The following is a 23919-nucleotide window of genomic DNA, read 5'->3' as shown; positions in this document are numbered from 1 at the left end:
AGCTAAACACATAACACAACTAATATTAAGATTAATAAATACAAGTTAATGTGACTTTGTAGTTTTCTTTTATCTTTATAAATGTCTCCTGTGTCAGTCATCTAATGCTGCGTAACAGCTACCTAAAAACTTAATGCTTTAAAATAACAATATTTTATCTTTCCTCATGATTCTGTGGATAAGCAATCTTCAGCTGAGTGATTCTATCTGTCATCAGATGGTGTCATTACATAGCTGCTTTTATTTGGGAGCCTGACTGGGGTTATAAAAGTCACAATGGCCTCACTCACATGTCTGGATACTGGCTCATAGATGGGGCTCTTTTTTCTCATCTAAGTAGCACAAAACATCCATGAGATCCTCCAGGGTCTGTCTTCACATGGCTTGTCCAGTAGGTTCTTTGCAAGGGAGGTTGCTTCCAAGAAAAAGAAGACACACATTCCAGTAGCTTTTAAGGACTGAGACTATAAGTTGGAAAGAGTTTTCTCTGCATTTTCTTTGTCAAAACAAGTCACAGTGACAGGTCAGATTCCAGGCAAGGGGAAATAGACTCCACTTCTTGAAGGGAAGAGTGTCAAAGTATATTTGGAGAATGGCGTGTGTGATGAGAACTGTTGCTGTCACAGTTGGGAACAATCTACCACAATTCCAAAAAAGTAGAATACAAGAGCAGGGGAACCAGGGGAAAGAAGTAGAGAGCTTCACTCATTATCACCCCCAGTCACCAATTCCAGAAATATATACTTTCTTTTCTCTTACATGTAAACTCTGTTGGAATTGAAGTCCTAATTTGAGGTGATGGGTGGTACTTATGCCAGAAGCACAGTAAGGGTTTCAGTAAATCTAAAATTATTCCTGCATCTTAATAATTTGGAGCTCACCATGACAGTGTACCAATGGGGAAAAAGGAGATTCTTTATGGGAAGAAGCTCATTGACTCTAATTATGAGAAGTAGGAATTGTTTCTGAAACGTATTGGCATAAAGAGGAATCAGTTTGGAATTCATGACCTTAGTCTTGGTACCTCATCATAAATGTTCTATCACAAAAGCCATGGAATAGCAAGAGTATGCAACTGGGTGGCTCAAAGCTCTGAGTTACCCCATAGAACAAACAACCTAGAATAGCAGAGATGCTGGTCATGAAGAAGTAGAAGCTAGAAAACTGATAAAGATGCTGGATAACAAGTGTTGCCTCAGGACCAATTGCTCCAGTGAGAAACAAGATGTGCATCCGTCCTCTTTCAATAAATATCTTGTGTTTAAATTTACGTTGTCTTATTTTATCTTACTACTTATTTTAGAAATTGTTACTGGCCTCCACCTTCACAAATCAACAATCAGATTGATTTAACTTTATCGGGACATAAGTAAATCTCAATAAAGAAAAATAATGGAGAGTACCAGACATTTTTCGCATCCTGACTACTAACTCTTGCCACTTCAGAACATACTGGCTTGACTCATAATTAAAAATATATCTCTTTATTCATCTGGGGCCATTACCTGACCTCTAGAATCTGCTTATGGTGCAGACTGGAAGTTTCAGGGAAGCTTTAGTGAAAAGCACTGAAAAGTGACTGACTGAAGTTTGCATATAAATACACTAGGCTCTCGAATCACTAGATGGGGTAAATCCAAGATAGAGGGCCTGCCATGGTGGTAGGAAACTCTCCTCCCATCACACACATGCTTTCACAAACTTTTCCTCAGAAACATCCACCAGCCTTTCACAGGGAGGATCTGGGTGTATCTAGAGAAAGTTATCTCATGACTAAGACAGGAAAAGGGAAAATACTCATTATGTATTTCCTTCAGTCCTTTCTCCCTAAATCACAAAGTCATTAATCTTGGGAAAGATATCATCACAGAACAACAATGAAATCTTATCTCAGGGAGGAAATGGAATTCCACCCTCCATGGACCCAGTACAGGCTGTCTATTTTACCTCAGGAAGAAAAAAGGATAAAGGAATATAGTAAGAAAATCCATAATCTATAGATGAGAAGACTACAGAGACATATACAGGGAATTCTGCAAACAGGGAAAGGATTACTAGACAAGGAGGCAAAAAGCTCCACTCCTGGATGTTGGACAAAAACATTTGGGGGCTCACTATGTACTCCAAAGACTGAGACTTAATAGGAAGAGTAGAAAATGTTCCTCTTCCCCCATACTCTATTTAAGTTCTAATAGCCTTTAGTTAGATAACTGGATTACAGCTGGAAGTGCACAAGAGAAAACTTTCCCTGAAGAGCACCACGAAAGGAAGGGCTGAAGCCAAGAAAAAATGTCATCAACAGGAATTTGAGGCTGCTGGTGCCCGAAGACACAATAGTCACCTAGAACAATCCAGATCCTGGCAAGACTGATATAAATCTTCAAGTTAAAGGGCTATTTATTTCAGTATCAATGGCTTTATGCATTATGTCTGGCTTTCAACCAAAAATATTACAAGATATACCAAAAGGTAAGAAAAAATGATGTTTAGAGACAAAGCAATTATCAGAAGCAGACTCAGATAAGACACAGATGTTAGAATTATGAGACAAGGAAATTAAAAGTGTGATTAATATATTATAATTTCTAATGGAAAAGGTATACAAGACACAAGACCAAAGGTATAATGACAGAAGATATAGAAACTATATAAGGAACAATCCAAAGAAAAGTTAGAAATCAAATATGCAAAATCAGAACGTTAGAAATGGAAAAGTAAGAGAAATTGTTATCGAACAATGGGCTTGCCTCCAGACTAGCCAAAAAGTCGGGAGGCGAGTCAGTGGAATTAGAAAGGGTTTATTTGTTTTTGCCAGCAAAGACAGAAGATTGTGGACGAGTGTTCTCAAATCCCATCTTACAGAAGAAAGACTACAGGCCAGTTATATAGGGGCTGGTCTCCGGGGGCAGAGAGCAGTTGGGGGCAGACATCTGGTCTTAGTTCCTGATCATCTTTTGTTTTACTGGATATGCAGCAGAGACGGGAAGAATGTCTTCAAAAGGCTCATTAGAAGACTCAATTCAGCCAAGTAAAGAATCAGTGACTTGAAGATAGGGCAATAGAAAAAACAACAAAAAATCAAAACAGAACAGAACATCCAAGAAATGTAGAATGATACAAAAATGTTACTTTATAGTGGCATACCAAAGGAGAGGAAAGAGAAAAATAACACAAAGCAATTTGAAGTAATAATGGCTGAAAAGGTGGCGAAAATAGTGATAACAAACCACAGATCCCAGAAAGTCAGAGAACACCAAGTAAAATAAATATAAAATAAAAATGGAAAAGGAGAAAGTTGGGGGACAGAGACACAGAGAGAGAGAAGAAGGAAAGGAAAAAGGAGAAAGAGGATGAGGAAAAAGAAGGAAGAAAGGAAAGAAAGAAGGAAGGAGAAAGGGAGGAAGGAAGGAAGGAAAGGAAGAAAGAAAGACACACTGTTTTGTTTTGTGCTTGCCTTAGCTTATCAATAAGGGATGTTGTGGCTGGACCAGCCCTTTTTGTTCTTATTGTGATTGCAAGCTTCCTTCAGCAATAACCATCAGGAAACTGAAAAAAAAACGAAAAAAAAAAGATTTATTACTCACAAGTCCTGGAAAGCACATAGCACACCTGGGGCCACAGGGTGAGGTGGCACGTAGAGAGAAAGAGAGACAGAGGGTGGGCCTGAGGTTCTGTTTTGGTGGGGTCAAGGGAGGGGATCAAGGGTTTTGTGAGCTCAGACTTTATTGGTGAATTTAAAATGTAAGAATGGAAATTTAAAGTCAGGAAGAGGAAAAAAGCAAACAAGTAGTCTAAATGGTCAGTTCTTGAAATCAACCATGATCTGTAAAACAAAGGATCCTGGGAAGGTGAGGGACTGGCTCTTTATCTAATGTTGTAGCTGGCTCTGTGTTTATTTGAGATAGCCATCATCAAAGTGGATGCCTTTGAAGTGGATACCTCCGCAATCAAAGCTTAAGTCATACATTTGCATTACAAAAAGAAAAGCCAGGTGTCAGGGCTTACACACCCCTAGGCATACCATACTGACATTATAGAAAGGCAAAGCTAGAGAAATCAGAAATACTGGGGGAGAGAGGAACACACCTTATCTACTGAGGAAAAAGATAAGAAATACAGGAGACTTCTTATTCCATGCTAAAAAGAAATGACCTATCAAGCCATGAAAAGACATGGAAGAATCTTAAGTTTTATATTACAAGTGAAATAAGTCAATCTCGCAACACTACATACTATATTATTCCAACTACATGACATGTTGGAAAAGGTAAAGCTACGGAGATAGTGAAAAGATGAGTGGATGTGGGGGGACAGATAAATAAGTGGAGCACAGCTGAGTTTTAGGGCAGTGACAGCACTCTGGGTGATACCATATTGATGGATACGTGTCATTATACATTTGTCAAATAATGAAGAATAAAGGAATGTCTTTCGCGAATCTGTGTCTAGTCTTTTCAAGCTCTGAACTGTGGCTTTTGTGGACCCAAGGTTGCTAATTTTCCATCTCTTAAATTTGGGCTGAGGTTAGTGTCTTGTGTCCAAATTCCAGAGTATGGAAATGAGGAGAAAAGTAAAAAATACAACTAATTTAACAGTGAGTAAACAGGATAAACACTACCTTAGCCAGCTGATCAAGTTTCACATCAACAGAGATGTCATATTGATAGCATGTGCTTTTGATGTGATGTAATGAGAATGACTTGACCTTTGTAATGGTTTTTCCCCACAAATTATAATCCATATCTAATCATGAGAAAAAAAAAAATCAGACGAATCCAAGCTGAGAGACATTCTGTAAAACATCTGACAAGTATTTCTTAAAAGCATCAAGGTCATCAAAAGAAAGCGAAAGCACACTAAAATACTACCACAGATTAGAGAAGGTTAATCAGATGTAAGACTGAACAGCATATGAATAAATGTACTAAGTCAATAAATGAATTAAACGCACTGTGGGTAAGGGATCCTGGAATAGAGAAAGATCATTAGAGAAAACCAGTGCAATCCGGATTACTTAACAGTAAACAACAATAATAATCTGTAATATATGCACATTATGGGATACTATATAGCAGATAAAAGTAATGAAGCGGTGCCACTTGTATCAATATAGCATTTTTTGAGAAAATAAGTTGAAGGGAATATTTGTAACCCAATATGCATCATATATTTAAAGGTATGATACAATTTATATAAATTTCAAGACATGAAGTATGCTTAAAGACATACACACTGAGATAGATGATAGATAGAGATATTTGTTGACATTGTTATATATCTTATATTAATGTGTAAACTACTCATAGAACAATGGATTCAGAGGGCTTCAATGTTTTCAGATTTATTCAGGTATAATTGACAAATAACATAAAACTATAATGTATTTAAAGCTTACAAAATGATGATTTGATATATGTATACATTGTGAAAGGATTCCCACCATTGAGTTAATTAACACACGATCCACTCACCTATTTACACTTTATTTTTTTGTGAGAACAAAAGTTCTATTCTCTTAGAAAATTTAAATCTATGACACAGTATTATGAAATGCAGACATGACTTACTTAAAGAATTGACTATGTTATGCAATTTGAGTGACTGAAATCTTTGTCAGGAAATGGTTCAATAAAGAATTTTCTTAATATATAATCACAAGTTAGGAAAATACAATTGTGCATCAATACATGGTACCAAAAGCAGTGAAAAAGAAAAGTGTAATGGAAAAATGGATAGGCAATTGAGACATGAATAAATAGTTTATTTAATATTTCAAAAAATCACTTATGGAAGACGCAACACACACATGGAGAGATCATAAGCTTTTGAGTCAGAGAGCCTTGTTGGAATCCTAGTTCTGCTATTTATTGTGAAACAGAAGACACGTTATTCAACATCTTCAAACCTACCTTTTCTCTTCTGAAAAATGATAATAAATTCTATAATGCAGGTTGGGGATTAAATTAGATAATGTGTGTAATGGGCCTGGCCTATAAACGTAGTTCAATAAATAGTAGCTTTTTCAAACTGCTACTGATTTGTCCATTTCAATTTCCATACCAATAAAAGTATAGGAGAAATGTTCTTCCTCATACAAGAATTCTGTAAGAAACTTATGAAACATATAATCACTAGTAGATATATGCAGTATATTTAAATTCTAAGCTTGTTTGTAAGGCCCTACATGAGACCTCAAAATATCTCTCTTGTCACATATCTTGATACAACTACCAAATATGATGTTTAAGTCACATGGAACTTTCACTTCACCAACATGCCATCCTCATTTATCTGTCCTGAATATGTAAAGATTCTGCTCTGCTTACATAAACCTCTATGTGTTCCACTTATAAAAACCTCCTTTTCCCTGTGTTTGATCTGCCTAACATTTCTTCATTCATTTTTTAGTTCAATTGTATCTTCCTCCAGAAAGCTAATCTTGATATCCAGGTTAAGTGCCCATATATTGTGTTCCTGTGTCATCCAGCATTTTATGATGATATTACTAATTACACAATAGAGAGATTACAGGTAAAGTTATCTGCACTAATCCTCACTGAGTGTAATCACAATGGGAGGAGGAGCTGAATCTATGCGTTCTGAACTTAGAGGAGTCCTCACAGAAAGACATCAAGAGAGTAGACTAAGGATTAACATCAAAATTGCTTTGCTGTTCCCATCAAAATATTAAGAAAGTATTAGGAGGAAACACTATGTGTTTTAGTAAATAAAAAAGGATTTGTGAAAGAGAATGTATTTGTTATATTTTGAAGGATAGTTAAAATTTTTAAAAAAGAGAGATGAGTCTGGAAGACGTTCGAAGTGAAACAAATGGCATCAGCAAACGCAACGAAGTGGGAGTATCTGGGAAATAGAGTTTTCCCTAATGCCTTTGAAATTACACTTATATGATTGAATGAGTGTTCTTAAGTCAGATACAAGGCTGTATATATTATGCAGATATAATTTTATAATTTTATGTTCCAAAGATGTTAAAGGTCATTCTCATGTAATAACTTGCTTTCACTCCCTTCTCTTTCTATGGAAAGGAAAATACAAGGGACATTCTTGGTGATACCAACTATTAGTTAAAGAAGACTAACCATGAAGGCTACATCCATTTGCTTCATTCCATGGATATTATTAAGCATTGGTTTTAAAATTAATATTCTATATGCATTTTATAAAATACATTTGCGCAAAAATGCACTGACAGCCTTTATGTTGATATTGTTTCTACTAGGGACAGGCGATAGTGGTTTGCTGTTACAATACATTACTTTATCATGATTCCTCATCTGATCCTTATATATTGGGGGCTGTTACACCTTCCTCCAAGAGAAATAAAAGATGCAATGGCAAAAATTTCGTAAAACAATATGTTAAAAATAAATGTCAAAATATCTCTACACCTGTATATGCACTGTTTCGATTTGGGTGATGATTTCAGGGGTTTATACATATGTAAAACTTATCAAATTCTACATGTCAAGTAAGTACAGTTTATTATTTGCCATGTGGTATCAGGGAAGCTGTTAAAAAAACTACATATTTTTCACTTACTGAAAGCAAATAAAACATAACATATCTTTTTTATAATTGTCAAAATGTGCACATTTAAGATGTGCTTTAATATTTACAACTGTAATATTTTCAAGAAATTCATCTAACCAACAGCATATTTATAGTCCCATGATTAAATCAACCAACTTAATGCATCTTTATATTTATATGATTATTATGTTTCAAATAAATTTGTTTTTTCTTATCTATTCGTCTTTCCCTCATTAGGATCCCCTTTCCTTTTCATATCTGTGCTCCTTTTGCTCTTACTGCTCATATTTACCCCACTTCCATTTGGTTCATGTGTCTCCTCCTAGTGTCTCTTCCAATGTTTCAATTTCCTTCTGTGCTTTCAGTAGATATAGTGGCTTCTGAAATGATGTTGCCTCATTAATTAGAGTCCCAGGTGTTTGACTGAGGAGCCAAGATAAGCCTCTTCTCCATTCTGTGTTTACTGCCTCCATGCCTGGTCAAATACAGGTTTTTAATTTCCTGGATTTAAAGAGACAGCCAGCTCCCCTTTTCGCTGGAAGGATACCAAGTTCTAGAAATGTTGAAACTATGGGTTGAGTGACAGTGATTGGTGCTAGGCAGAGCAGAATACAGCCTGTCTCAAAGGCAAATGTCAATGCATAGCATCAACTGCCTATAATCTAAACTATACTTGGAAGTATTTATTTTGCCATCAGATTATGAATCTCTACAGATTCTATTCTATTATTTATTCTGTTTTTAATCATGATAAATGCAATGTGTGCACAAATTGGAATTGATCATATTATACATGAGCTGGAATATTCTTTAATGTTTAGCCCACCTTCGAAAGCCTAGCCCCATTTTTCATTTCTGACATATGGTTATGATAAATGCCAATTACTATTCTAAGCAGTGGTAGCAGAGAGTTGTACAAAATATGTGTCTAGCCAGGAGAATTTCACAGTGCTTATAGGACACAGATTAGCAATTTCAATCCAATGCTTTATGTGTCATTTAGAAGTATAAATATATAGCCGTTAGACTCGTCAAAACAAGGTACTTAATATTATCTGTTTTTAACCTGTATATTTACTAAAAATTATACGTTTTGACACAAAAGCCAAAGGTTGAAGCAACTCAAATGTCCAGCCACTGAAAAATTAATAAATTGTGGTATATGTATATAAAGGAATTGGGGCTGGCCCCGTGGCCCAGTGTTTAAGTTTGCAGGCTCCGCTTTGGCAGCCTAGGGTTTCACTGGGTTGAATCCTGTGCGGAAACATGGCACCACTCATCAAGCCACGCTGAGGTGGCATCCCACATGCCACAACTGGAAGGAGCCACAACCAAAAATCCACAACTATGTACAGGGAGGCTTTAGGGAGAAAAAGGAAAAATTAAATCTCAAAAAAAAAATAATACCAAAAAAGAAAAAAATCCTTAAAACGAAACCGGCATAATATCTGCTTAAAATTTCTACATGCTTCTTATTTATATATCAAAATACAAAACTTACTCCCCATCACATGCCGTGCATAGGTCAGAATATTATGCGAATAATTTCTCTAAGTATTTTGCTGTTGTGGATGTGTATTGTGTATTATGTTAGTTAAGCATATAATATTACATTTGAATACTGTGTAATATCCTTTTGTATATAGTACTCCAGTTTAATCGATCTATTCTAAAGTACTGGTCTACTGATTACACTCATTTTCTCTTTTGTAATAACAGATAATGCACAATTAAATGGTACTCTTTAGAACTCATTCATTTAGCCTTTATTTTATCCTCCTTGTATTCTTTATCTGAATTGAAACTTTTTTCAAATTCATGCAAACAATTTTTGAAGTTAATATACTTACAGAATGTTTTGTGATATAGTTGAGATATAATCTGCACATCATAAAACTCACCTGTTTAAACTGTACAATTCAATGTTTTGTAGTATACTTACATAATTTTATAACCATCATCACAATGTTATTTTAGAACATTTTCTTCATTTCCCCCAAAACACTCTTACCTATTCAGAGTCATTCCCTTTTTCCCTCCCAACTGGCCCACAAGCCATGGGCAATTACTCACGAAGTTTCTAAATCTGTAAATTTGTCTGTTCTGGACACTTTGTATAAATGGAATCATACAATATGCGATCCTTGGTGACTGGCTTCTTATACTTACTGTAATATTTTTGAGGCCCATTCACATTGTAGTATGCATCAGTACTTCATTTCTTTTTATTGGCAATAATGATTCCAGTGCATGCATATATCACATTCTGTTTATCCATTTAGCAGGTGATAGACAATTGTGTGACTGGATGTTTTTGCTATTATGACTACTGTTGTTATGGGCATTCATGTACAGGTTTTTGTGTGGACATATTGTTCATTTCATTTGGAAATATATCTAGGGATAAAATTGTGGGGTCATGTGGTAACTCCATGTTTAACATTTTGAGTTACTGCCAAACTGTTATCCAAAATGGGTGCCCATTATATATTGTCATTAGTAATGTGTGAGGGTACCGATTTCTCTACATCCTTATCAACACTTGTTATTCTCTGTGTTTTCATTGTAGCCATCCTTAAGGATATGATGTAGTATCTCATTGTGGGTTTGATTTGCTTTTCCTCAATGACTAATTATGTTCAACATATTTTCATGAGATTATTAGCCATGTATATACATATTTTTTTTCGATAATGGACTATTCAGATGTTTTGCCAATTTAAAACCTTGTATTTCTGTTGAGTACATGCCCAGGAAGGGAATTACAGGGTCATAGGGTAGATACTCATTCAACTTTAGTAGATATGACAAAAGAGTGTTCCAAGCGGATGTACATATTCTCACTCAACAGCAATGTGTGACACCTCTGGTTATGCTACATCCTGGCCCAAACTTAGTATCATCTGCCTTTTTCATTTTCGTCATTCTGGTGATGTTGCAGTCATACGGCATTGTGCTTCAGGTTGTCTTTCTCTGATGATAAATGAAGTTGGCCATTTTGATTGCTACTTTTGTGAACTATCCATATCATTTGCCCAATTTTGTATTGGTATCTGTCTTTTTTCTTGTTACTTTGTGGAGACCCTTTATATGTTTTTAATATTCGCCTTTTGTCAAATACATGTCTTGCAAATAGGTCCCCAGTATGATGATGTCTGCTTTTATTTTTGATATGAATATTCTCTTGCTTCCAGGGTATATAGTCACACACCATAGTACAACGTTTTTGTCAATGACAGACCACATATGCAATGGTGGTGCCGTAAGATTAGCACCATATAGCCTGGGCGTGTAGTAGGCTGTACCAACTAAGTTTGTGTGGGTATGGTCTATGGTGTTTGCATAATGACAAAATTGCCTAACAATGCATTTCTCAGAATGTACCCCCATTGTTGAATGACACATGACTATATATTGATATGACACTGGGTGTATTATTAGCTACAACACTATGTTCAAGGTATTTAGGATGAGATATTTTAATTCTTGTAAACATTCTCTAAGCTAATTTGATAATGCAAAATCAAAGAACAAGATACACCATTTTCTAGCCTTATTAAAATATACTAAAAAAGAGCTCATTTGTTCATCTGCCTCTAGTATGTCACACTATAAAGCTTTTTCTTTCACTGAAATTTGTCTTACTCTTTAAATATCATAGTGACAACTGCCTTTTTCAGAGGCAGCTCTATCATGATCATTTTAGGACCTCTCACTTTCATAAGCTCTTTCCAAGATCCTAATTTTTATTTATATCTTTATAAATACATTTAAAGTTTTATTTCTCTTAAAAAGTGCCTCCAAAAATGTAAGTAGCAGGCCTGAAAAAACCTGAATGTGATGCAGATCATCTTATTACATTTTTAGTTGCCTTTTCCCCCACAGATAGTAATGATCAAAATTATCTAAATATTTAAACCCTTCACTACTGGTGAAGTTAATATAACAGCAGATAAGATGGTGAGCACAATGAGTCATTAATTGAGTGATGACGCTCACTAGAGCTTTCTAATGTGGGAAATAGTGAGTAGAAATGACCATAATGGGTTCTAGTAATGAAAATTAGTAAAGTTCAAGTCAACTAAATCACAAGCACTATCACATTTTGCCAAATGTATAAACTTTCAGAATATGAGGAGTTATAATATTTTCCATACTGAGCAATTTTGATAAATCGTGTGTCTTGAATGGGAAAGTGTATCTTTCAACTTCTGTGAAATTTCAGACTAGAGATATTAGGAGAAATTAAATTAATTAGACTGTTCATAATTAAATATTCAACCTACAGAGATTTTTCTAATCGGTTCCATATATCTTAAAACAGATTGCTCTCTGGAAATAATTGTTACCTGAATTGATAGCCAATATTAAATAATCCCTTACACATGAAAGTGAAATCCTTGAGAAGTAATATTTTAACTAAATTTGCACTGTTCATGAGTAGAAAAAATCAATCCAGCTTTCTGAGTAGAACATAAGAATTCTTTCCAAGAACTGCTTAACGTGACACATTCATATAATTAATGTTTTATAAAGGAAATTTCACAGCAGACACTGGAGGCTATGCAGTTTTATTATCTCTGGATATAATATACCACATTCTCAGCTTATTACTTTAGATTCTAGATCTTCTTGTAGCGCAGAATATTACCTTGAAGCAATGAACAGTTGTGCATAGATTGCATAGCTTTAAAGTTACCATGATCTGCCCCTTTCTATTTTTTTTCCCATCTTATTTTCTAAAGCTTCGGTCTCACTTGATGCTACTCTCTCCCTTCAGAAGGTCAGCTGGGTCTGTCTTCATGACTTTTCTCGCATCTGGCTCCTTGCTTTCTATTCCCACAGCTACTCCCCTCGATTAGCTCCTGCCAACTCACACTTAGATAGTAGAAACTGGTCCCTAGCTTGTAACTCTGTCCCAGTGTCTTTTGTCTATGATTCATAATATTCATTGATATTTCCCTAAAGGATAACTTCCTCTGTTCCTGAGAGGAGAACAAAGCAAAAGCAATAGCCCACATGTTGAGTTCTTTACTTCCTAAAGGAGAGACACTTTGAAGGTCTTAAAACCCAAACCTTCCACAATCTGAATTCAACCCGTCTTTCAAAAATTATCTTCCAGGGCTGGCCCAGTGGCGTAGCGGTTAAGTTCACACAGTCCACATTGGCGGCCTGGGGTTTGCCCGTTCAGATCCCATGCACCCACGCACTGCTTATCAAGCCATGCGGTGGCAGGCATCCCACATACAAAACAGAGGAAGATGAGCACGGATGTTAGCTCAGGGCTAATCTTCCTTAAAAAAAAATTCCAATGTTTTTACCAATAAACTTTTAGCTACTAAGTATCTCTAGCATGTTATAATAATTCTAAGACTTTCACTTATACAAATGTTCATTAATTTACTCACTCAGAATTTGCTTCTCTTACTGGAATCTGCTAAGGTCTGGTTTATACCCCATCTTGTTCTTAATCTCTATCCCAGTCACTCTAGCTCTGAGAGAAGTTTTCTGTCTAGCTCCTATAGCATTTTTAAAGATAAAAATAATAGTCCAGTTTATTCTTAAAGCCTATGTCTAATTCAAGCAATTTTAAAAATTCATTAAAATAATAAAATAAGTACTTTTTAAAATTCTGTTTTGGTTTCTAACAATTTGCAAAACACAGAAAGTAATATTTGGCTCATGGAGTTGGCAAAGCAATGAGCTTAATTTTTCACCTTCCTCTCATGACGGGTTAGGAGGAGCCAGGATTCATACCAAATGTCATAAATAGGTAAAAGTGAGAAAAGCCAAAAAGGTAAATCTCAGTTACATACTTAATAAGTTCCAAGGGTAAAGCGGAAAAACATGCATTGGTGCACAAATCTAAAAGCTAGAGTAAAATTGCAGGCAATACTACAGGTCAGAAACAAGGTAGGATTGATTAAAGGAGATCAAGTACTCCGGTGAACTTAGAAGGATGCTCTTGTGATATTAAAGGGTTTATTGCTTTCACCTCCACATTTCTTTGAGGCTCAATAAGGCTTAGAAGTACTAGTTGGACACATTTCTCCAGGCATAAATAACAGCTGTAAGAAGAACACACATATGTGAACATTAGCATAAAAATAATTGTTGCCATAAAAACATATATAACTAAACAGAGTTCACGCTTTTGTAAATTAAATATGAGATATTGTAATTTCCAGAAAACTTTCTACCAACATCTGTTCTCTTTTAACAGAACAGAAAACTTAAAAAGCCCTCTCAAGTCTCTATGTTGAAGGCAAGATGAATTCCAGAATAATTATAATCACAAAATGCCCCCTAATATATTCAGAAAACGGAATAATTTATGAAGAGCCACTTATATGCCATCTCCTGTGCTAGATATTCCATTATTTATACACAAAATATCATGATATATTGTAGAGAACAGTAGTTCATTCCCAAAACGTATTTCATACATAATTATTCAAATACAATAAAGAGAATTCTATTCCTGTGGTAGGAAATGTTTTTTGAAAAAAAGAAACTTGCCTTTAATGACATCTGGAATGATAGAGAACCTTTCCCCAAAGAAACAACCATAACTGGCAAAAATTATAAAAAAGCAAACATTTAAAGCCTCTGAATATTGTCCTAAGGACATACAACAAATGAAGAAAGCTTTATTGAAGGAAAAAAGAAATATACTAAATATTGGTAAGAATATCAAGGAATGGTGGCACCCGAGCCACAATGCTCTCCAAACTTAGCCAGCTCAATATGATAGCAACCCTACCCTGCTGAGTGTAGCCAAGATCACGGGGTTCTCTCCACCTCCAGATCCCAGTTTCTAGGCCTACAGTACCTCTTCAGCAGATGCAGGGCGTCGGCACTTCCTTTCCTCCCCAGCTCTGTGTTGCAGAAGCTCTATCCCAGGCAATAGTGAAAGATCTTGGGTTCCCTCCTGCATCTATCCCCAACTCATAAGGAGGAGACTCTATTCTATGCACTGAAGCCCAAGAATACTTAGCCCCAACATCCTCAGTTAACACTACTCATAGGGTAGAGGCCTTACACCAATAGAGCGAGTTCAGATCACAAGTTACTACCCTTGCCCTGAGACCTCCTTGTAAAGCAGAGATTTCTTTTCTGAAAGAATTGGGCCACTGTCTCTACCCATATCCCAACTCTGCAGCAGATGTGTACAAGATTTACAGAGGGGGAGAGGAAGGCAGTAAGAACAAAGAGTTGCGAAACTCTCCCCAAGGGAACAGGCTGTATTTGGAAACGGGCATGGGAGCATAATGAGATAACATTTCACACCCACTACTATGGCTTAATTTTTCAAATATAGCTAACAGTAAGTGTTGGTGAGGATGTGGAGAAATCAGAATCTTTATATGTTGCTTGTAGGGCTGTAAAACGGTTCAGCCACTGTGGAAAATAGTTTGATAGTCCCTTAAAATGTTTTATATAGAACTACTCTATGACCCAGTAATTTCGCTTAAGCATAGATCCATGAGAAATGAAAATGCAAAAACTTGTGCATAGATATTCATAACAACATCATTCACAGTGCTCAAAAATGGGAATAACACAAATGTCCATCAATTGATGAAGGAATAAATAAAATGTGGTATATTGATATATTGGAATATTGTTTGGCAATAAAAAGGAATGAAGGACTATATATGCTGTAATACAGATGAACTTTGAAAATGTTATGCTAAGTAAAAGAAGCTAGTCACAAAAAGCTATATGTTCTATGATTCCATTCATTGAAAATGTCCAGAATAGACAAATTTCTTTAGAGAACAATTAGGTTAGCTGTTTCTTAGGGCTGATGGTTTGGTGGGAAATTCCATGCAACTTCTGATGGACACAGGATTTCTTTGGAAGTGATGAAAATGTTCTAAAATTGATTGTAGCGATGGTTTCACCACACAATGAAAAAAGTTGAATCTCATACTTTAAATGTGTGAAGTGTACAGCATGTGAATCATATCCAAATAAAGTTATTTTTAAAATTACCTTGTAACTAATATGGCAAATAAGATGTGAATTTTGATCCACTCCACTTTATGGCAACACCAAAACATATTCTTGCCCCTGGAAGACAACCGCAGGATGACTTTCACTCTGTTCATCACTGCAACATTAAAAATCTGGATGTGATTTGTACTGTTGTGGTCATTCAGCCACATATCCAAGAAAAAAAGGTACCACCAAGGCCCAAAAGTAGAGATTTAGAAAGCACTGAAACACAGAAATACTTTGCTGCATCACCTCAAGTAATCGGTTCATATGTGATTATGTACGTCACCCCAGAAGGCTGGAATGACCTCGTTCCTTCTTAATGTAATAATAGGCAGCAGTCTCCTAGCTCTGAGATCATCATTCTGGCAGGTTCCTCACTCTGTTTTGCCTGCTTTGAACATCAAACATCAGTGCATTCCCATGATGAACCAACCATGGGGGAGTCACTTACACCTGTTTTATTTTATGTTAATACCCTGTATCCTTAACATACCTCATTGGTTGTTTTGATAAGAAGTTGAAGTGAAAGCAACCTAAGATGAGTCTAAGTTGTTGCTCATCCTAGTCTTTGATCATGGTCTACACTACGTGTTTTGACTATGCACTAGGTGGGTTGGGAAGACCCAGGGCCTTTGATGATGTCAGTATACTATGGTATCAATGCATCCTGAAGGAAGACCTCATTTAGTAGCTCTAATCAGGGCTAATACTAAACATCATTTATTAGTCATAACAGTGCAGATACTGGCCAAATAAAGCAAAATGTAAACAAACAAAATAGGTACCAATAAGCAAGCCCTTTTCATCAAAATATACTGGCTTTCCTGCCTTCACTTAGCATGACAGAGTTCTGTTTTCTCTCCTGGATTTGAAATAATACTCAAAAATATTTTCTCTTAACAGTTACAAATTAATTTTTAAGAAACATTCCTCGATGTATATTTATCATCCAAGAATCACTTTACTCAGTGTTTGATTTCTTTGGACCAGCAAAAGTCATTTCAACCGCTATCAGTGAAGAAGAAATGAGAGAAATTTCCCCAAATCCCAGATTTTGGAGAAATGTGGATCCTGGGAACAAGTAAGAATGACAGGAGCTGTAGCATACATCATCACCACTTTTAGAACTTTGGAAAGATAGAAAAAAATAAGTAAATAAATACCCTGATGTATTTCTTCTGCCTTCATATTTCTTGCTAGCGCTTCCCATTGGGGAAACATATGGTTAAGCACTGGATATGGTTACTCAAATGATGCTCTTTGTTCAGTTCGGTCTCCTTGAACACAGAGCAGATCAGGAAAAAACACTGAATAGCATGAAAAACAGGATGATAAACTGAAAACGTGAAGAATAAATTCAGGCAGAGCACGAGACTTATGAACTAACAAATTACGTAACGTCTCTCAGGTCTTCCCTTTACCTAAATATAGGCTTGATAAACCGCCTACTCTTTTCCCATCCCAAAATCAAAATTAAAGAAATTGAATGTAAATACAGTTTTACATGCCATTTACAGTGGCAATCTTTGAGTTGTTTCAATGACATTCAGTTCAAATGGGTAAATTCTATAACTATCATTTAGTAATAATTTAAGCAAAAACAGAATTATATGTGATAGTTTCTTTAGAAAACTCAAACATTGAGATCTGTTGAATTATATCACTCAGTGGTGGGAATAATATTTAGACAGTAGATTTGCAGAAGGGAACCTTGTCATTCTATTATTAGTATATGCAACCTACTTTAATTCTCTATCAAGTAAAGAGTCAAATTCCTTCATGGATGTGAGCTACATGAGTGTCAGCAAGTAAAACTAAGACTTTTTTCCTTTCCATCAAACAAAAAAGGCTTCTTTCAGCACAAACATGTCGAAAGAGTTTAACTGACACTTTAAGTTCTATTATATTCATAGGGATTGTACTCAGATTCTTTTGTTGTGGTGGTTACTGATTTTGTAGAGAGCTCTAGGAAAAGTTCTGTTTTATTTGAAATGTTTTGTCCAGAGTGTCCTTTTGAAATTTCTGGGGCGCTTACCTTGGCTAAGAAGGATTATCACTTCAGGCGCTTCTCAAGACATAAGAGGAGATTGAACACTTTGAAAGCAAAAAAGAAAGAGAAGAGATGAAGGCAAGGCATTTGGCTCTTACAAGGTCCTCTTAAAGTGAAAATAAAGCTTTAAGACCAGTCAATACAAAAAATACATAATCAGTCTCTACATGCTGACGTAGTTTCTTCTTTATTGTACAAACTATTTATTAAATGTCTTGGCCAAATAAATTATGCATATTAATCCATATTAAGTGAAATGTTTATCCGTAAGATTTCTGAGAAAAGTAAAATATTAATATTATAATTATTTTAATATTAATATAGACTGTATGCGTATTCACTTATAAGTATTTTTAATTTTACAGTGCGATGTCTTCATACCTAACCAGTTCATGCTACACTACAGAAACAAGTTACGTCACGTATTACGGGCAGTAATGACTAGTATTAACGGTATAACACTGAGGATGATATAAAAGATTCTCTCAAGAAAATTTGCAAATATCAAAGCATGACAGAAATATTAATAATGTATTACTACAACAAAAAAGAAATAACATACATATAGATCATATGATTATAAATATCCACATTGATTTTGTTCTTGGAGAAATTATTACACTTCTACTGAAGAGATATAAATATACTGCACAATCATATTCTTTCCTAGGAGAAAAACAAAATTATTTGCCAATATGCTTTTGGAGTAATTCATCCTTATTATTTATTGATAAAGCTCTTCTCTAAGTAGTGAATTAAAAATTTGATAATATATCTCATAGTAAAACTCCTCTTTTATCAGCTCCAGAGCAAACCACGTGTGGTAATCTAGCTGAAGATTTTTCTGATTCTATCCATCTGCTTTTTTCACCCTTAATTTCCCCCTGAATACATATTTTTCCTTGAGTATGAAGCTTCTGAAACCTCTACTATGTAGGATACTCCTTCTTAAAGTGATTAGAAATAATTACTAATTTGATAAAAAGCAGAAGTATTTTATGATACGAAGTTAAGAATTATTGTTTATCATTAGCTTCTTCGATTTTATTAGTTATATTTGCATAAATATAAAAAAGTAAGAGTGAGAAAAACATATTTGGAAAGCATTAAGTACAGCTGTGTATTTAACACAAAGTATTTTTATGGCTATTTCTAGTCCAAGTGGGAAATACTAAATAAATAAATACCACCTGTGCACAGAAAAGAATTTTAATAATTAAAGTATATTACTTTATCCTTATGTTTGCAAGTAATTTTTTATGGCTTTCGGAAATATATTAAGATAACCAAAAACTTGAGAAAATACAATCCTAGCCCCACAGCCCAAGCAATGAGCAGGGTATGTCTTTAAGGGGAACTGGAATAAATGCTTTTTCGAGTTTATACTTTAAGTATTGGTATATGCTTTAGTTTATGCTCTAATTCTAACATTTGAATCATAGTAATTATAAGTTTGCCAGATCTAATTTTACAGGAAAATGCATAATTAATGTCAATATTTTCCTCCAATGTTCTTATTCTGTTTTTAATATGTAGAATAGGGACTGTTATAGACTATTGTGTCCCCCAAAATTTCTCCGTTGAACCCTACTCGCTATGTGATAGAGTAAGGAGGTGGATGAATGTGACTAGTGCTGGTATCAGAGTCAGGAGAGAGCCAGCTGCTTCTTTCTGCTGTCTGCTACTTGAGGATACAAGGAGAAGTCAGCCATTGGCAACCTGGAAGACGCTCCTCACTGCCCCTTGACTATGCTGGCACCTTGGTCTCCAACTTCCAGCCTCAAGAAATGTGAGAAGCAGAGCGAGCCCTGATGGCCTAGTGGTTAATGTTCAGTGCTCACCGCTTTGGCAGCCTGGGTCCACTTCCCTGGTGCAGAACCACACCACTCGTCTGTCTGTAGCCTTGCTGTGGCAGTGGCTCGTATAGAAGAATTAGAAGCATTTACAACTAGAGTATAAAACTATGCACTGGGGCTTTGAGGAGGGAAAAAAAAAAGAGAAAGATTGGCAACAGATGTTCGATCTAGACAAATCTTTCCCAGCAAAAAAAAAAAAAAGGTGAGAAAACAATTTCTTTTGTTTATAAGCCACTGAGTCTGTGATGCTTTTTTTATAGCAGTCCAAACTGAGTAATGCAGGGCCTTGCAAAACTCATACTCTTTCAAAGTCCCCAAATAAAGGGTTAATAATTCATTCAATTTGAAGCATTTCCTCAATCGTTATTTATCTTTAAATTGTGTTTTGCTGGCTCCGCCGCTTAGCTATTGTGTGACCTTGGAGAAATCATGTTCCTTGTTTTTCAGTCACTTCATTTAGACAGTATTGCAGACCCACAGCAGAGTTTAAGAGCTTGGATTATGGATCCAGACCACTGCACAGGTAGCCTATGAACTCACAGGTAACTTTACTAATTTGAGTGTGTGCATATGTGTGTGCATGTCTTACTCATTAGCCTGGGGAGTTTGTGGGGCCTTGACTAACACACGCTTAGAAGAGCTTGTCTTCCATACAACATGATTACTTAATACTCTATGTTTTAGGTATGTTTGTTTTAAGTTCCTGGAAATGCTCCTGCGATCTCAGCTGATGTTTTTGCTGTTGCTAGAATTAAATTATAGAAAAGCGATGTGACAATAAACTCCTGCTCCAGTAGCCAAAACTTAACAAATTGGCTTAAGTGGAAATTTAAAAATCTGTAGGAATTTAAAGAGTAATTTTGTCAAAAACAGCTTTTATTGGAGCACATTCAACTTCTTGTATTTTTTAGGAGAGTTTTCAGCTCTGTAAGTCTTTTTTTGTGTGTGTGTGTGTGTGATGAGGAAGATTGGCCCTGAGCTAGCATCTGTTGCCAAGCTTCGTCCTTTGTTTTTCTCCCCAGAGCCCCAGTACATAGTTGTATATCCTAATTGCAAGTCATTCTAGCTCTTCTATGTGGGGTCCTGCCTCAGCATGGCTTGATGAGTGGTACAGAGGTCTATGCCCAGGACGTGAAATGGTGAACCCTGGGCCGCTGAAGTGGACAGTGTGAGCTTAACCACTTGGCCACAAGGCCCACCCCCTGGAACTCTTTTATTATCTATCTGCATCAAATACATTGTGTGTTTAGTATCAGTAAAATTTTCTTCAAACCTAATGTCAGGTGATGTGAAATGCAAATGAAGCTCTTTTCAATATGTCAAGCAAAGCAAAATTCTCCAAAATTGGGAAGCACCACATGCTACATTCAAAGTGTTGACACTGAGAATAGATTTATTTCTTAATTTTATTCTGTGAATTGCTTTCGTCATTGCCTACCTAACCATTGGGACCCAATATAAAAGATATTTTTCAGATATATAGTTGATGGATAGTTCGATCATTTATGACAGTAACTGATAGGCAGAAAAGTGAAAAGGCAAAAGAACATTCATTTTCAGAAATGGCTGTAGCATAACAATGTTGGTGTAGCATCCCAAAATAGAAGAAAACTGTTGCTATGCTTAGAATTCTATATTATTTTAAATGCACGGGGACACATAGTTTTCAGAATGTGCTTGGCAGAGAGAATTTCAGAGCACTTACTGATTTTTAACTCAACTTTTAAATTTTTACAAGTTGAATAACTGTTTTAAAAATAGAGTCTAAATAAGCTTGTCTAATATAGTATTGTCTGATGCCTTCAGGCAAGTGTGGTTAGCAGTCGCCTCATATTGGTTGTGATAAACCACCATATTTAAAGCAGATATGCTTTTCCATAATCCTAAATTTAAATTCTCTCAGTCCTTTTTTTCCTCTAAAGTGTGTGTGTTATGTCTTCAAAAGCATTCAATTTCATCCAAATAAAAATATTTCAATACATAAGTTAAAGAGTGTTCCTTTGAAATAAGCATTCTAAACTACTATGGGGCTAAATTTGAATGTGAATTACCGCACCTTTGAAGAATAGCTATATCATTAATCTGTAATCAGCCATTGACATATTCATTTGTCCAAGAGACCAGCTGCTGTTAGGGCAATTTTCATAAAATTAAGAAATCAATGTTATAACCATATGCAGTGTTTGATTTGAGGCAGAGGGGAATTAGTAATAAAACTAGAATGTAGTACTTCATAAAGAGATGACATTCATACAACCTTAACCCTTTACACAAATAAAGCTGAAATTAAAAATGCTTTATACTTAGAAATAGTTTTTTTCACCTTCCAACATATGTTCTGAAAGTTCTTTATTTATGTTTTACAGAAAAGTAATATCAGAAAAATACACCTGTGAAGAAAAAAGTGAGCTAATAAATATCATGTTCCTGATATGAGTATCTGTGGCTAGATTAAAATAAATCCAGCAATAATTTATAAATAGAACTCTGTGTCATGGGTCATTTTGAGATGAGAAAATGTAATTGCCATAATAAAATGTAAGCTTTTTATAAAAATACAAAATCTAATGATTTGAGTATATATGAACTATAAGCCTATATAATTTAATGTAGGCAAACCAAAGATACATTAAGTCAAAAGAAAAATAATTTAGAAATAGAGATTATTTTGAACATCAAATAAGTCAACACAGGTTGTAAATTATTTATAATCTATTCTTATAGAAAATAAACACAAATAATACACAAAATTACTTTTACTGGCTGGTTTTAATATCTTCCTTGAAGAAGTCTGATGACTTCTAAAAATATCAACCAATTGTATACATATGATTTAGTAAGTTTGAATATACGTACAAACATATATATCAAAGGGTTTGAAATTAGGTTCTTTAATTCCAAAGGTAGGAAAAATGTGATCGTAGGATTAAGATATAATTAGAATGATGGAATTACTTTGCTTGCTAAAAAAGAACTCTACAGCTGTTGAGTATATGATTAAAACTCAATTCTTTATTGAAAGAAAGCCTATTCTAATAGGTTACATGTTGAATAACAAAGGAAACATCTTCAGTTTAGGTTTCTAAATTTTTTTTTACCAGTTCTCCACTAAAATATTTATTGGAAGCACTTTTGCACTTTGCATTTGCGAAGATACACAAAATGTCAAAGTTTTAAAATGACAGTGAACCCACCTTGCCCTGGGCTTAGCCTCTACCCCAGCCGAATGCAACTTTATTAATGAGACCACAGTGCGTGTCCCGGGCTGGCTGGGGCCGGAAAATATCAAGACTCATGTATTGTTCTTTCTGGTCACAGGTTTTACACTTTCTTCTGCAGTGGGAAACAAGGAAAACAATCACAGAGGGGAAAAAAATCTCAGACTTGGTGCCTAATCGTAAATATACTTTTCTAAATCCCCTAAATCTTAGTGTCAACACCGTAATTTTGTGGCTTCAATTTCCTTAATAATACCGTGATAGTAAAATAAAACAAACAAGCAAACAAAAACATAGCTGCAAATCATTTTACTTACATTCTTTTCACGGAGATAAGGAGTCTGTTTCGTCCCCTTGAATCTGTGCAGAGTTACTACTGCTTTGACCGCTAAAAATAGCTTTTTGGGATCCAGCTGTCTCTCCACACTACCAAAATGTAAAAGCTATGAGATAAGAGACATTTTCTGTCTTGCTTCACAACTATGTATCCAGTAATAAGAATAGCAACTGGGAAATTTTTTAGACTGAATATCAATTGCTTGAGTCAATAACAAAGTATATGTATGAGGATTATAGATGTGGTTCCTTATAAGAAAGCTTTTCCCTTCTTATAAATTGGAAGACGTGTGCACTTCCAATATATATGAATCTTCCAAAAAGCCCAAATGAATATATTAACTTTAAGCCAGAAGGAATGCTTATTATAACATCGCTTTATTTTAATAAATGTTATTGAATTTAAAAAACCTATGCTATTTAAAAAGATACTTTTATAAAAATGCTCATGAAGGTACGTTGTTTAGTTTTACATTTTGTTCAAAGTAACTTTATTTATTAGTTTATTTACTTGTCTTTCTTTTGCTGAGGAAGACTTGCCCTGAGCTAACATCCACTGCCAATCTTCCTTTTTTTGTATGCGAGCTGCCACCACAGCATGGCCACCGACAGACAAGAGGGGTAGGTCTTGGCCCAGGAATGGAACACTGCCCTCTGAAGCAGAGCATGCTGAACTTAACCACTAGGCCACTAGGGCTGGTCCCAGAGTAATTTTATTTAAATACAGGAACTAAAAAAGCATATAGCTCTGGCTTTGACTTTTCCTTTGAAAGGGGCCAGGAGCTCAGCTGAGCTGTGAGACAGCTGAGCCACCAGGTGTCAGCAAGCAGTTAAAGCAATAAGTCAGAAATGAAAGAGTTACGTTTAACTGCTTACTGTGATGATGATAAAAACAAGAGGT

General features: G+C 35.4%; 1 long non-coding RNA gene across 1 annotated transcript; it reads right to left on the bottom strand.

The window, feature by feature from the left end:
* Window positions 1-12110: 12110 nt before the first annotated feature.
* On the bottom strand, window positions 12111-23087 carry LOC139042583 (uncharacterized). Its single transcript, XR_011499485.1, has 5 exons — window positions 23000-23087; window positions 22659-22797; window positions 17594-17652; window positions 15553-15630; window positions 12111-13622 (listed from the first exon to the last, which is right to left on the bottom strand). It is a non-coding gene; the product is annotated as an uncharacterized lncRNA (long non-coding RNA).
* Window positions 23088-23919: the final 832 nt, after the last annotated feature.

The sequence above is a fragment of the Equus asinus genome, chromosome 30 (assembly GCF_041296235.1).
Source record: "Equus asinus isolate D_3611 breed Donkey chromosome 30, EquAss-T2T_v2, whole genome shotgun sequence".
In the NCBI taxonomy this organism is placed as follows: Eukaryota; Metazoa; Chordata; class Mammalia; order Perissodactyla; family Equidae; genus Equus; species Equus asinus.
This window is presented reverse-complemented; position numbering and strand designations above follow the sequence as displayed.